General features: G+C 38.8%; 1 protein-coding gene across 7 annotated transcripts in view; it reads right to left on the bottom strand.

Moving 5' to 3' along the window:
• The window catches only part of TRAF3 (TNF receptor associated factor 3), a 70,014-nt gene that overhangs the window by 40,180 nt on the left and 14,281 nt on the right, over window positions 1-15,553 (bottom strand). Inside the window, exons 1-3 of one of the 7 annotated variants that reach the window (XM_041396574.1) lie at window positions 14,987-15,106; window positions 9,542-9,749; window positions 8,558-8,702 (exon numbers count right to left, since the gene is read on the bottom strand). The exons of 5 other annotated variants lie outside the window; for them this stretch is intronic. The gene's annotated coding sequence lies outside the window, so the exon portion shown is untranslated. Of the gene's footprint in view, window positions 1-8,557; window positions 8,703-9,541; window positions 10,677-14,986; window positions 15,107-15,553 lie in introns of those variants that run through there. One more of the 7 variants, XM_041396591.1, reaches the window with a different exon arrangement.

Here is a 15,553-nt window from a genome sequence, read left to right as displayed (position 1 = left end):
AGGCCATGACTGAGGCAGCACTGGAGTGGCAGATTTGAAAGCAGACAATCATCCATATTTGTTTTGTGTGAGGTCAGAGGTCTTGGCATGTCCACTCCTGCTGTTTGCACAGGGGAACTACTGATTTATTTCTTTTTACCTCCATGCATTTTTCATACTGGAAGTACTATTTACTATTTCTCCAGAGCATATATATATAGGACCAACTAACCAGAGGTTTAGGTATTTCCAGGACATGCTCTGAGAGAATATTCTGAGGAGGGTGAGGAAGGGTTGTTAAGTGACCCACACTGATACAACTTTAGTTGTATCACAGTGAGAAATATGAGACCACTCCTCACCTTCTTTTATATTTACACTCAAATGCTAAGTCTAATTCCTGTACAGAAATGAAAGCACCATTGATATTTAAAACTTTTTTTTTTCTCTGTGCTAAAACAAATAGGCTGTTTTAACTATTTTAAACTTTAATGCCCTATGATTTCATAGAAAGCACCATTGATATTTAAAACTTTTTTTTTTTCTCTGTGCTAAAACAAATAGGCTGTTTTAACTATTTTAAACTATGATTTCATAAGCATGTGCCTTCCTTGCTGTGAAGAAGACCGGGAGATCATACACATAACAGATGAAGACCAACAGGAAAAATCAGACATAAGTAGGCCAAGCATTTGAAAAAACACAGAAGATGTGCACTGAGTATTCTCCACACAGGAAGCTTCTGCCACTTGCAAGCTCTCCACAGCCGCTCATCAGCGCGGTATCCCAGCTGCCTTGCTTGGAAGGCACCTCTGGAGGTCACCCAGCCCAACCTCCTGTTCAGAGGAGACCATCTTCAAAGTCAGGTCAGGTCCACTGCTGAGTTTTCAAAACTCTCTGGGTGAAGAAACTGAAACCTCTCCCAGCAACCTCTTCCAGCACTTAACAACTCCCTGTCAGGAGTTTTTATTGTAGCAATTATGATGTGATATTCTTAGGTAGCAAAAAGGCTTCTTCTGATACTTGAACTGCTATGATCTCAAGCAATTAAACCATATTTCACCACAATCTCCACAGGCTCTAGCCTGTAGAAATTACTGAATAAATAGGAAAACTATATTTGGTTTGGAAGGTAAAGGCTATTCCTTCTTTTCCTATCTGACCTAGAAAATCAGAAGCATAATCAAAAGATGCTATCATGATATCTTGCAAAAGAACAACCATGTGTGTCACTTGAATCACAAACATTGTGTATTTCCCATGTTCTAGTTTGCAAGATGACTGAAAAGCTGAAAATAAAAGGTGTTATGTTTTACATAGTTTTTTTTCTTTTAACTTATCTATTTCCTTGGCTGTTTTTCTTTCAAAAACAAGTCTGCACAGCCATGTGAAGTGTCTTAGAGGATTAAATCAAACAGCATCCCCCTATAAGGGATCTCAATTTAGCAAATCTGCTGGACTATGCTGCCATGAAAAGAGCTCTAACATATACTCCCTCCTGCTCAGTGTAACAAACTCCTAGATTCTAAATAAAGGACAGATTTGGAAAGTAATTACATCAGCACTAAGAGGTTAGATTAGTAATATTTATAAGTAATAACATAATATTAACATAGTTCAGAATGCCCAGTAAGCCAGGGACTGACACTTTTAGTAACTACCCAATAATATGCTGAATACAACTAACATTTAGTCAGACACATATTTCGCCGGATGAGAGAAAAGAAAAAATCACAACTTTTAAAGGGCTTAAATTTTATCTATTTTAAAAAAGACAGCTGGAAAGGTAAGTCAGTGCAATTAAGGAAAACTGATTTTGATGTGACACTATGTTCAACTCTTACTTTTTTGAAAGTTTACAGCATTCCTTTGAATCATGACACATGGGCTGGCAAAACAGCTTTAACATTCAGCCTGAGGCAGCAGTAAAAATGAAGTGTTTGTATTTTGACTTATACTTGCTATCTACAGCTCTCAGTAATTACTTCCTAATCTTACTGGGCTACCAAAATACAAGTATAGTCATCTGAAGTGCAAGAAATCAAAAGCATCTTTTAGAAATCAAGACCTCTTAAGCTTTGAAAGCCTGGGTCACAAGACAGCAGATAAAGAAATGCTGTCCAAGCTCATGATGAGTATTCTTCTGCATTTCCAATTCAGGGTCCTGTACATTTCCTCTTTTCTCTCATGCACCCCTAGACAAAGCTATTGCATTTCACCTATGAAGTTAACCCCCAGCTGTGATCTGTATTTCTATACCAGGCTTTTAGTAGAAGCAGATAAAGAAGAGGAAAGATCAAAAGATAATCAGATGATCACAGAACAAAGTACACTTTAATCTCTTCCTCTGCTGTTTAGAGGAAGTCCATGATTGAGATACATATGACAGTCCTATGTGGGGGAAGTGGCTGAACACTATGAATTTCTGATTTTTTTAACTTCTGGCTCTGTTTACAAAGGAAACATTTTATCTTCCACGGAAGAAATACACTCAGATAAAATATTCCCAGAAATGCCATGAAAATAATCATATTTGAAATTAAAGGTAGTTTCCTCTTTCAAAATGGTTTTATATGTGCTTTGAAGAGAGAACGAGGAAAAACCAGCTTATATTTGCATTCGGAGTACTATGTTTTTATGGAAAGCTATTTCCATCAATCCAGATTTCATCCAATTCCTGTTTTACAGCAGGTCTAATACATCCTTTATTTTTGCTGCACAGCACACAAGTCTTTGGTTCACATGACACAAGCGTCAAATCACAGACACCCAAAAGCCCAACTGCTCACTATGATTCCCACTTCTGCCTGCTGTGACTGGGCAACAACAAACCCCAGCAAGGATCAACAAGGGTAAAGGCAAACAGCCTGTCCCAATCATTCTCACCCTGACATGCAGTCCTAGAAAATGATGTCACATCCTCTAGTGACCTATTCTAGTCCTCTTTTCCTCTCAAGGTGTGCCTTCAAGAAAAATCTGCTGCAAGAATAATCAGTAACAAGTTGCTTATAGCAACTTAAGACGACAAAGTCTCTTCATCTCTGAAATCACCAAGTCGGAATCAAAAAATTATTGCAGTATTTCTGTCCACCTTTTCTTTGTTCTTAAACCAAGACCTATTGATCAATGCTATTCTTTTACTTTCAGTTAATCAAAGAGATCCTCAGCCTCAAATCTAACAAAATTTCAAGTCTATCAGAACAGCCGAAAATATTCCCCAAATCAGAGTCTACCTGTCTACACTGCTGTCTGCCAAGTGCATGAAGAATATTTCTGTACTGCCAATTCCTAACAGAGTGCATCTGTGCTGTCTCTTAATGAATCCAGCCTTGAAATCTCAGCAGAGGTAAAAAATAAGACAGGTAGTACCTCATCTTCTACAATTAGAAGAAATGTGAAGGCAAAGGTGTCAGAGACCAGCAAATAAAAAGAAAAAAACTCAAAGCACTTCAAGAAGCTTATTATAAATAATTACTGCAAAACTGCCTTCTCAAGAATACCTACAAAATACAACTTAATTAATTTTAAAATGCAGCTCATCTTTAACAAAAATAGTCCTCCCAGGAAATTGTGAACACAGCAGAGTTTAGAGGAATCTGGTAAATGAAACAGAATGCAACTTCAAGTATTGAAGCTCGGCACTTTTTGAACTCAACACTGAAATGAAGTGCTATGCAACTAGAAAAGACCATACCAGAAATCTTAAAACCACAGTCTCTCACTTCCACAGGAAGTTCTTTCCACTCTAACTAATGTAAGTTTTCTAAGCCTACATCCAAAACTCAAAAAAATCTATCTAACCTGTCTTTTATGGAAATTAACTCACTCTCACAAAACATTTCCTGCTCTTCCATTTCATCCCAGTGAACGCAGCATACTATGAACACAGGTGAGAAATAAATACTTTTTACACTGCCCTAAATACTAATCAAACTCTATAAATAAACACAGCATGTGACATAATCAGAATATTTTACTGAACACTAAACTGCATGGAAGACATTCATTCATTCATTCATGCACACAACTCAACCTCTCACTATCGTGAGTGAAATTTCCCACCATTCTAGATTGTCTTCAGCTGTGTGTGAATCCATTGTTTCTTATTCAGGAAGGAAAAGGAAAAAAAAGAGAGTAACAGTAATTCTCTTTTAATTTTCCTGTATTTTATTATTTATCAGAATGTCAGGGGGAAAAAAACATTGTCCACTTAATGAAGTGATAGCAGGTTTAACTTCAGTGATTTCAATGTCTACACTGCACTTTTCACTGTTAAGATTGTATTATCTATGACCAGCATCTTGGAGTTTGGGAAAAATATGGGAGTTTTGTTAAGATTTTTATATTAGATGGAAAAAAAAAAAAACCAAAAAAAAAACAAACCACACCAACCAAACCACATTTGCAAAAAAAAATTTAAAATCCTCTAAACCTCTCGCGCTAGAATTTCTAGTTATACTAGAAATTTCTGTTTCTACAGCTCTAGTAAAAAAGTATTACTGAAGTTGAGTTTTCAGGAAAGTCACAGACCCTTTACCCAGACTTGTCATAGTATTCATAATCCCAACTTCACATTCACTGCTATCTAAAGCCTTTCTTACTGTTATTGAGGTGCTCATGGAGAAAGCTGTGTTTTCCCTAACTGAAAATTTAGATTCACAAAACATGTTTCCCAGCAATGTAAGAAAGGAAGGAGCATGTTGCTTCCTCTTGTAGTAAACGCAGACTTTAGGAATGTGCTACTGGAAGCCAAGTGCATGTAAGACACCAATTCCTGCTGGTGTATGACAGTGTTCATTATTCCAACTGTGAAGTGTCATTAAAAGACTTTTACCTGGAACCTGCAATGCAATATCCTCGTTTCTCTCACAGTTTCTCCTAGTTTCTACCTCTTTGTGATTACTTTGCCAGGTAACAAACTATGGTATTGTCTTGTCAACCTTAAATGTTTTACTTGCTGCCTGCAGGTTTACACAACTGCAGTTCTGGAGGTTTTAGATCAATAAATATCACTGACATCTTGAGAACAAGCCACCTACCTCTACAGCCCTGGGTCACACGGGACACTACCAAGGATCAAAACACCCCAGGTCTCTTTGAAGGTTTCCCTTGTACTGGATTAAGAGAATTAACAAAAATCAATGAGGATGTTATCCTTCTACAACACACCTAGTGTGGAGGCTGTAAAAGTAATTTATAAATTTTTCTGACTGACCTTCACATTACTACCCAGAACCAAGTGTTACACAGCCAAAAAAGTTTAACACAAGCAATAGCAACCTTTCAAAGACACTTCTGGTGAAATTGTACAGTACTGCTGCTGCACACATCAAAACTGGTGCATTCCACACCATCCACAAGGCCTTAAAGAGATGTGTCTTCAGATTTGGAATATGAAGTTGACAGTTTTAGTTGAAAATTCTTTTTGCGGGCCGATCGCCTGAGGGTTTCTTTAGTTAATATTACTGAAATCATGTTCACTTCTACCAAATAAATACTTAATAAAGCAATACTGTTTAATGTATTAATGGCAATCTAACCTTTAAACATGCATTTTTGTTTTTCAAAGTTCAAACCTGAAAGCCTCCAGGTGTTACTCTAGAAACTAAATGAGAATACTCAGATTCCTTGGAAAATTTATGCTCATAAAGAATTATCTGCTTGTTATAAAGATTCACACAGGGACAGTTTAGATATGCAGAATGGAAAGAATAATTTAAAACTGGAGCAAATGCCAAATTTAAAAGTATGCAGAGGACACTCACTGATAGAGTAAGGGGCTTATGTCCTAAGATTAGAGCTTCTAGGATCTTGCAGTGCTAATGACACTTCAGAGGAAAGAGTGCTGATTCCCACTTCCTGCAAGTAACTTGTAACTAGGCAATAAAAGCTTCCAATATTACAGCAGTGGTTTGGATTTTTTTCCCACCAATTCTAGAGAATTGCTACATGATTTTAAGACTTCATCACTTTGTTTCTCCCTAAACTGTACAATAAGCAAAGCATTGCTTACCTTTTATAGCATCCCCTGGCCTGAAGTGTTCTACATCAGTAGGAAGTATTATTTTTGGACTCTTCTAGCAAGATTTGTCACCACTCTAAAACCCTTCTACAAGTCTAGATAAAAAGAAATAACTTGCCCACACTTAAGTGTCATAAGAGATTCCTTTTTTTAACATGATACTTTCCAACTAAACTGTACACTGATGCTTTGTTACCTTAGGAAGCAATTTCATTACCTGAAAACACTAGGTGTTATTATATTAAAGACAAACCTACATCTCTCTACATAAGGAGAACTACCACCTTAACACTATAAATGCTTCTGAGAAGAATCCTTTCTTCAACCTGCTTCACATTGTTTTGGAAGTTCTTTCATGGCTGCCTTTAGAAGATCCCAAAAGAGCATCAAACTTATCTGAATCCAGTTCAGAATATATATAAATGCACTTCCTGTCATACAGCATAAAGTCACAAAATACATTAAAAATGCTGCAATGTTGATCCATCAAGCCAAGCTCAAACCAGTTCCTGGGATTCTTTTTCATCATTATACAGCATCCACAATATACTAGTGGATAGGCAAGAGGGGAAAAAAAAAAAAGGGGGGGGGGAGGTAACTCCAAAGATTCTGTTAAGCATGATTCCCATTTTCTCTATACATCTGCTAAATTGACAAGCAATTATTTTGAGGCCAAGAGCAGAAAATTGTTAGTGTTATATCAGAACAGTGAGTTCTACAGGTTAGACAAGCATCATAGTGTCAAAAATTGGGTTTTGTCTTGGGGCTTTTAAAAACAATTTTCCATTTTTCAAGACAGTTATTCAGGGGGAAAAAAAGAAAATCATTAAACTAGATATATGTAAACTCACACTGTGTTTTTATCTTTATATGGTCTTACTACTTTGCTAATTTATTCTCCAGGGTATTGACTGCACCAGAGTTACACTTATTCACTGATAGCTGTGCTGGTGAAGGCTGAGATTAGTTACAGTGAAGGCTACTCCACTTTGGAACAAGGATGGGTTTTATTATCAATCTAAACAGCCTCTGTGTCTCAGTGAAGTAAGGGATTTCATCAGTGCACCAACACAAGAAAGGGCTGGCAACAGCTGCAATTAAGGCAAATCCATAGCATCTTAACTTCAGCTGAGAGAGGACAATCCTAAGTTTCCCTCATTTTCCCCAAAAACTTTTACATCTTTAATGATATGTCATCACCCAGTTTTTTAAATAATCTCCAGATAATTTTATTTTAAAAGCGGCCTCAGCTGAATGTAATAGGCACATAAGAGATCATCTCTCTTAGTACAAACTTTTTGTACTCATACACTTTCCTTTATATAGTCCCTTTTTTCTCTCATCTCCTCAGTTTTGACCAGGAATTTCAAACAAGCTCTCCACTACCCCATTCAAGGCAAACTTTGATGCACTACACAAAAATCAACAACACAGATGCCAAGAGAATATATTGTAAAAATATATTTTTTCATCCTATCAGCAGTGCAATGATGAATTGCTGAAAGGATTGCACATGAAAATTCAGACCAAGGTCATCAAAATAACTGCTCATTCTCACAAAAGGCTGTATTACATTTTTTGACGTAGAGGAGGAAATATTATGTCCATGACTAGAATTAAAACCAAAGGAAAACAGATTTCCAAGCACCTACTTCATGGCAGTAGTAAGCCTGCTCAGGTAAAATGTTCTCTTCTATCCAAATATTCATGCTTTAGGAGGAAAAAAAAAATCAAAATATCCTTAATAAATGTAACAGCAATTTGTCTCCTAACCAGCACCTGGCAAGCTTAGGAAGTTTGGATTGAGTACAGCCCAGTTCAGCCATGCACTCAAACACAAGGCAAAAGAAACCTTTAAGAGAAAGTATATTAAACTGTAATTCCAAATAAATCTCCTTCAGAGTTTATCCAATCCAATTTTTTATGTTTGACAAATGTGAGAATTTTCCCAGCAGCCAAAAAAACCCTTACATTAAAAACAAAAGGATTTTACCATATCAGAGCCACAGAAAGCAGTGGCAGTGCCACTGAAGAACATGCCACATACGTGAATACAGTTTGAGGTAACACACAAGTCAAGTTAGAAGCATTAGAAGTTTAAAGGTGAGTGTCCAAACTCACAGTAACACAATTCCATTAAATGTATGTATTTTCTTAGGCTCTAACCTTTAGAAAAGGTTCTCCTTAAGAACAGCTTACAGGACCCTTTCCCATTTGAATACTTCTTCGGTAGCACAGATGCTGCCAGCACAGCATAAGGGTTGAAATCCTTCAGAGTTCTTGCCCAGCCTTTGTTCTTACTGCTTTTTCTAACCTCTTCTCTAATTACCTGCTAACAGGTAAACTCTCTACCAGTCTGGAAATTATATGTTCCTTCTCATGTAACAATTCTCCTTCACAGACAACAGAAGAGACTATAATATTAAAAATGGAGTTGTTAGCTTAAATAAAAGCTCTTGACTTCCCAAGTCCATGCAGCAGCTTTCTTGATCAAATCTATATACTTCTCTTCTTCCCACACCTCCCCCAAACTTGGAAGACTCTCTGATTGCTTACATTTCCTTCGTTTTATTTGAATCTCATTTGATCCGCAGCTTGAGAAGAAAGAAGAATAGGCTTTCTCAATGCTCTGATAGGGTTCTCTTTACTCCTGCCAATAAAGGGAGCTTTTGCTACAGTCTGCCTGGTTTCTTTCTTTGCCCTGAAGAGAGAAAGAGTCTGAGTTACATTACCTTCATTCAAAAATGCTTTAACAGGCTTCTCAGAATCTATCAAGTTACTTCTTTAGTTTCATTAGACCATCAAATTAATTTGTAATGATGAACTTTAAAAATAACCTAAATGTAAGATAAATAACAAAGAACAGGACACAAAACGTATCAATGTGATTTTTAAACTATTGTTTTCTTCTCCTCCACTATTGCTCACAAATGACTCAACAAAATAGCATTAAAGGAGGACATGCACATTAAAATCACAGCTATAATTTCTTGCTTTCACGTGCACACAAAAACTTCTCCACCCAGATACACTGCAGGTCATTACAGACTGTACAAAATCTCAAAAGCAGTGCCATTTTCTTGGAAAGTCTGATAAATTCCATTTGAAAACACCAGCTCAATTCTGAGAAAGTAATTAAGCGTTCTGCAGAGCGTTTCTTTAAAAAAGCACCCCACGACAATATTCCAAGAGGTCACTGGAAGTAAGCAACTTAGTTTGGGGAAGTTTGTTTGACCCTGGAATTTTCATAAGCACAGAGAAAAAAGAAGAAAATGGTCCAAAAGCATAATGAATACAAATCTTCATCAATATCTATGTGCATTCCTAAACGTGACAATAAAATTCAACAAATGCAACCACAACGCCCAGATCACCTCCACACAAAGTCTGACGGCCCCACGGCCTCTCATCCTTACACATCAAGGCCAAATTCTGCGAGCACAGAACAGCAACCTCACTGGGGCAGGTACAACACAGAGGCAAAGCACATTTCACAGGAATTTCAGCCGCTCAGCTCTTGTCAGTGAACTTTGCACCCACCTAGCCCAGCAGCGTCCAGCAGCGCACTGTGGCCAAGCCGGGCGGCTACTCCGCGGTGCCAGGGCAGCGAGGTTCCCGGGCGGCGCCGGGCAGGCCGGCAGTGAGGGCCCGGCCGGGCAGCGCGCTCCCCGCCGTCATCCTGCGCACAACTGCAGACAGGAATGGCCTCAGCAGTCACACAGATCGGCCTCAGCAGTCACACAGCTGGCTACGGAAGGTCACAGTGTCACAGAAGTGCTTACCTGGCCCCACACCACCGGGCTTTCGCTCCCCTTGCCACAGCTGAAGTGCGGGGCTTTGTAACACGAGACCAAGATAGCGCTTAGCCACAAAGGAGGAATGCCGCAAACTCGCACGGCTATAAAACGGGGGTTTGTGGCTTTCTGGATTTTTTTTTTTTATCTTAGTCATGTGCTACAATTCACCTTTGGTCCTCAGGAAGTGGAAAGGAAAGGCTACTGCTGCTAACAAAGTAGCAGCAATGCTACTTTGGACCACAATCACAGTAAGCAACGCACTAATGAGTGGTGACGGATCCTGGCAAAACACACACAGGCCAACGAAAGCCCAATCTGGCTCATTCTAGAAACACAGTACCTGGAAAAACAGCCCAGCACTGAGATTTACAGAAAACTCTAAGAATAAATGCTTACTCAAACAAAAAGGAGATCTGCAACTGTACGCTTTCCCCACCAAAACAGTATATAAATTACAAGTCAGCCCATTATACTGCAAATGTCATGAAAGTAGTACAAATTTCTGTACTAAACATTTACATATTAACTCAGCAAAAAACTGAAGTTCTAAAACTCTTAGGCGTGGTATTGACTCCAGACACCAATCGTATCAATGATCCTGCTCCTTCATATTTGCAGGTATAAATCCAAATTTAGTGCAGGGAGTTTTGCGCTTTCAGCCTCTCCTTTCCCTCCCAAGTCACCAACCAACCCCTTCCTAAGCACAGAGAATTAAGGTGCCTCCAAAGTTTCATTTTTACTAAACGAGTGCACTCCACAGATGAAGAGCAGCACTATGACAGTGCTACACCCTGAAAAATCTGGCATGAAAAAAAAGAAATCCAGAGATATTGGTAAGCCATAGAAAGGATTGGGGATTTAGCTCCTAAGATTAACATAAAAAAGGAACATTCTCAAAACAATTGAAAATAATTGATCTTGAAAATAATTCCATATTATATTGGAAAACCAAAGTGAAAACTGACTAAAAAACAATCTTTTAATACTAATGAAGTACACATAACTGTTTCTCAACTTGAATACACTAGATAACTCAGGGAAATTATTACAAAGAATTTCAATTAATTACAAGCAATAAAAAAAGGCAATCAAAACTTTTACTTTCCAACAAGCACAGTTATTGTTGCATGCTACAACATACAGAAATTACTTCCATTATCCCTTATATGTTAGCCAACAAAAAGTACCTTACCTTATTCTCCACTGTCTGAGCACAGAGGATTAAAAACAAAGTATTAGGCAGAAACTGCAGGTGTTTTGTATCAGGAAGAAAACCCAGATCACTGCATCAATAAGCTTAGTGGCTGTCCAGCATGCCATGCACTCTAGGGACATTAAATGGAAACTTATTCACATCTCTTTTTTTTTGCAAGCTTCCAGACTTCTGAATTGGAAACCCAACGGCAGCTGTTCATTACCTCCTCCAAAATGCAGATCTCAGCAACACCACACTGCAAGAGGAGCCACCACAGCTTGATTTTCCCTCCTAGTAATCCCCTCCTTGCCAACTACTGCACTGCAGTCTTTCTGAGGGCTGTGCAAAATGCAACTGGGGGAGGGCTGAAAGAGCCCAGCAAAGAAACACAGCAAAGTTCTTTCAAATAATCTCATGACTTCCTAGTCGTGGGCTGGAAGGCATAAACTGCAGAGTTTGGTTGGGATTGCTTAGCATCTTCTCTGCTGTTCCTCCTCATGCTCCTGCCTACTTTTTATTTCATTTTTCACAGGATACTTTGAGGGTAGTACTTTGTGGAAAAACTAGAAGGAAAGAAGGGAAAATAATAAACAATTTTGCTATAATAAAGCTACCTTTAATTCTCATAACCTAATATTCTAAGGGATTAAAACCAAAATGTCTTGTAAGGTTTAGGATGTTTTGGTGCTTTCCCAGTTCAGGGAATGGGGAGATACTGGTGGATTTTTTTTGCTTCCATTGTTAAATTGGGGAGTTTAGTCAATTAACTACTTAGCACTTGGATGCCTTCCCTATACAATTAAAACTGCCGTGATTACACAACAGCAGTATTTGTGAGACAAGTGCCCAGCAGGGGCATTTGTAATTATACCCAAGTGTTCCACAACAGCAGCAAAAGAATGCATCCAAATATTAAAGAAGCTTTCACAGAAGCAGTGGGGTTGGAAGGGACATCTGGAGACCATCCAGGCCAGCCCCCTCTGTCCAGACAGGGTCAGGCAGAGCTGCCCAGCACAGCCACCCATCGGGTTTTGAGGATTTGCAGAGTGACTCTACCATGACACTGGGCAGCCTGTTGCAGTGTTTGAGCACACCCACAGCCTTTTCTTGTATTCAGATGGATTTTATTCTTTTTTTTTCTCTCAATGTATGCCCACTGCCTCTCTGGACACTGGAAGTCTAATCTCTAATTTGAGTTACCTCCATCCCCCTCCACAGCTGTGTTTAAGAGCAAAGGGAGCAACAAGGAGCCCTGGGTGTCAATCAGCCAGTTGCTGGCTCATTTGAAACAATAGGTTCATCACTGCTTTCCACCCCTCCTTCCTCCTGCATCCTGCAGAGCCAGGCTCCAGGCCAGATCTTTTAGCTCATCACAGCTGCCTACCATCAGCAACCTATTATTCCTGGAGACCCAGGTCCTCCTTGGGGGAGCATTCTGCTCAGTCTCCTCTGCTTCAGCCTCACTGGAACATTAGGCAGGGCTGAGCACTTGCTGGCAATGACATGGAAAGCTCAGAAACCTCCACAGCCCTCTGGCACCTCCCCACCTCCTGTGCAGCCCCAGGAGAGGGGCAGTAGGCAGCAATCAGAGCATGTTCTATGGGCATGAGCAGGAAGGAGATGAGAGAGTTTGGAGGGAGATGCATCCTTTGGGGGTTTGGCTCAAAGCAGTGCTAAGCCTGGCTGGTTTTAGGGGCATGTTTGAAGGTTCTCCTTTCCCTTAGAAGGCCAATATAATGGGCAACATAGGTATAGACTCAGATACAATGAAAACAACTACTACCCACTGCCTCACCAACAGATGGAGATTAATTTCTCAAAGCTGTGCACAAGTCCTTTGCTTACTCCTTGCAGGGGCTGCTGAGTTCTCATGCACTGAAACAGTGACTTGACAGTTTTTCTTTTAACATAGCTTAGTTAACACTGACATTCCTGTAGTGGATAATATATACCCAGTTTAGGCTCCCAAATAAAGTTTCAGTTAGTTTTATTTTCAATTTTTATCTACTGAAAATAATTTACCACTAAAGGTCATCTTCAGCTTCAAATTCCTTCCTTGGTTTGCAGAACACATGACATACAACATTTTAAAAACATGATCACAAATTTGAAAAGGGGAAAGAGGCCTGCTGGCTTTGAAAGAGAAGAACAAAATCAGAAAAGCTATAACAGACTTTCTGCGTGACTTAATGCACTTCTGCATATTTCTACTCTCCTTTGTTGAGGAACAGATCCCCTTTCTCTGATCTTACCTGGGCACCTACCAAGTTCCCATCTCTTCATATGTATTACCTTGTATAATAGGGCTCCAGTCTTAAGCTGGGAACTGTCAAAAGTGAAAAAATAACTAGAAATAAGGAACACAAAAACAATTATATCTTGATAAAGTTGGGAAGAAGAAGGACTAAAAATATCCCTTTCCCCTAAAAACCAAACATAAATAGGAAAATAAGATCTTTAGTTATATTTTTTTGTTTCTGCAGTTAGTCTAAGACTAGCACCTCAACACTTCTTAACCTGTTTTGCTTCAGGACAGTGAAAAATTACTTCAAGCCAGCCATGTGCAGCCTAGTTGCTTTCTGGCAGGCATTCACATACCAGCACAGAGGCACACAAGATTTCTTAGGAAAATGCCACCAAACATCTAGCATCAACTGAGAAGACGTGGCCAAAGGAAAAAAAATCTCACAGAAAGATAGCAAGTCTGCTTCATAAATTGTTCATGGTCCTGTGTGGGAGAGTAAAAGAGAAAGAGAAAAGGCCAAAAGATTGTTCAACTATTCCAGCAGACTACTTCCTTTTCCTGCATCCTTCAGATGCTACTTCTACATCACAACCTAAAAAGGACTTGTTATACTGTTATGTGAACCTACAAAAAGAACTTATTGTGACAAGAACGTGAACTTCTGTATATAAACACCATCATTAATTCACGTAACTTATTACCAACAAGAAGTTCTTAGTCACAGTGCTTAACATACGGTCTAGTAACAGTGTAGTAAAAAGGTTAATTTTTATTCCTTTCCACAGAGAATTCTGAAAGAGCCTCTCTACCTTCCAGCTTTATAAAGCTGTACCTGTTCTGAGGAAAAAGCCACAGAGTAGTCCCAGAGCATCGCCTGCTGCTCCCCTGCAAAGACACAACCCCCAGCACTCACCTGAAGGACTGACGAATTTCCTATGTTCATGAGAGGTTGAAAGGAGCACGTTTCACTTCTTTTATCCATTCCTAATTTAAAGCTTAAACTGAAGGCAAACAGGACTAACTTTTTTTTTAGAAGCATAATTTCTTTTTAAACTCCGGAAAAAGTAGAGTGGAACAAGGAAGGAAAGCACAACCCCAAATATATTTAAGGTACCGTTCTAAAGGATTCAGGACATTTTCTCCTCTTGCAAGCAAGGTTAAATGCAGTTTTCCAAATTAGGCTGTGGCTGACTGAGGAAGCTGGTTACCACCTATGAGTTCTAATCATATTTTTAATCTATTTGAAATCAAACATTTGAGAGGAAGATTTTTTTGTGAAATAGAGATAATAATTTGCTTACCTTCCTTGCAAGTACAACTGGTTAAACAAAAAACCCCAGCCTCCATAAACTATCATGCAACTTAAGTCCATCAGGGAGAATGCAGATCTTGCCAAAAAGTTCATTCTGATTGTGTGCAAGGCACACAATGAGACAGAACAATGCTACAAGAGGGCTTATTTATAGAAATTAGAATGAAACTTGTTCTGACTTTTGAGGTATCACCTTCATTCATAACTAAACCAAACCCAGGCACTGGAGACGATTTTTAAAATTAATATAATCAACTTAAAGATGTGAAAATGCAAAGGAGAATGAGGTACTTTACAGTCTCATGCAATGATACTAAAAAAAAAAAAAAACCAACCAAAAATCCCACCAAAAAAACCCCCAACTCACACAACTGTCATGACGTTTCTCAACATACATATTAAAAACATACACAGCAGAAGAATTGTTCCTACCTACCTGTTTACATGAAAAAAATTCACAACACAAACCCCAGTGACACACAAGCCTGCAGTCTGTGCTTCCGACAGATTAATACATTGTTTCCCACTGCTGAGAGCTGGTCTTGATTCAGTTAAAGCCTAAGCACTTAGGCTTTCCTGCTGGGAAACAAACAAGTCAAGTCGGTTTCAAGCATCTCCTATTAATATACAGAAACAATTCTCACAAGCCTGAAGGCAAAAAAAGAAAAATAAGTAGTAGGTAAAGGCTGCACTAAACCATAACAAACTACAGCAAATGAAAAAGCTGCACTGAAACCTACTAGTTCACTAGAAAATTCATTGCAAAAGTCTGTTTACTTCATGGAGGAAGCCATCAGTGAGTCAATAGCTACAAGAATGTTTTACATAATGGGAAAATTTTAATTGGCCAGAGGTTCACAATGTTCTTAAATTTCCAGAAACTGCAGATGTAAAGATACTTCTGTCAACCTAAACCAAAACCAAGAAAAGAAACTATCTGAGATGACACTCCATTTCACAACACAGTTCTACACTGCTCTTCAACCTTCTCAGCACAGGAAAG

Source organism: Onychostruthus taczanowskii, unplaced genomic scaffold (assembly GCF_017590055.1).
Source record: "Onychostruthus taczanowskii isolate IOZ18803 unplaced genomic scaffold, ASM1759005v1 scaffold1, whole genome shotgun sequence".
Lineage (NCBI taxonomy): Eukaryota > Metazoa > Chordata > Aves > Passeriformes > Passeridae > Onychostruthus > Onychostruthus taczanowskii.
This window is presented reverse-complemented; position numbering and strand designations above follow the sequence as displayed.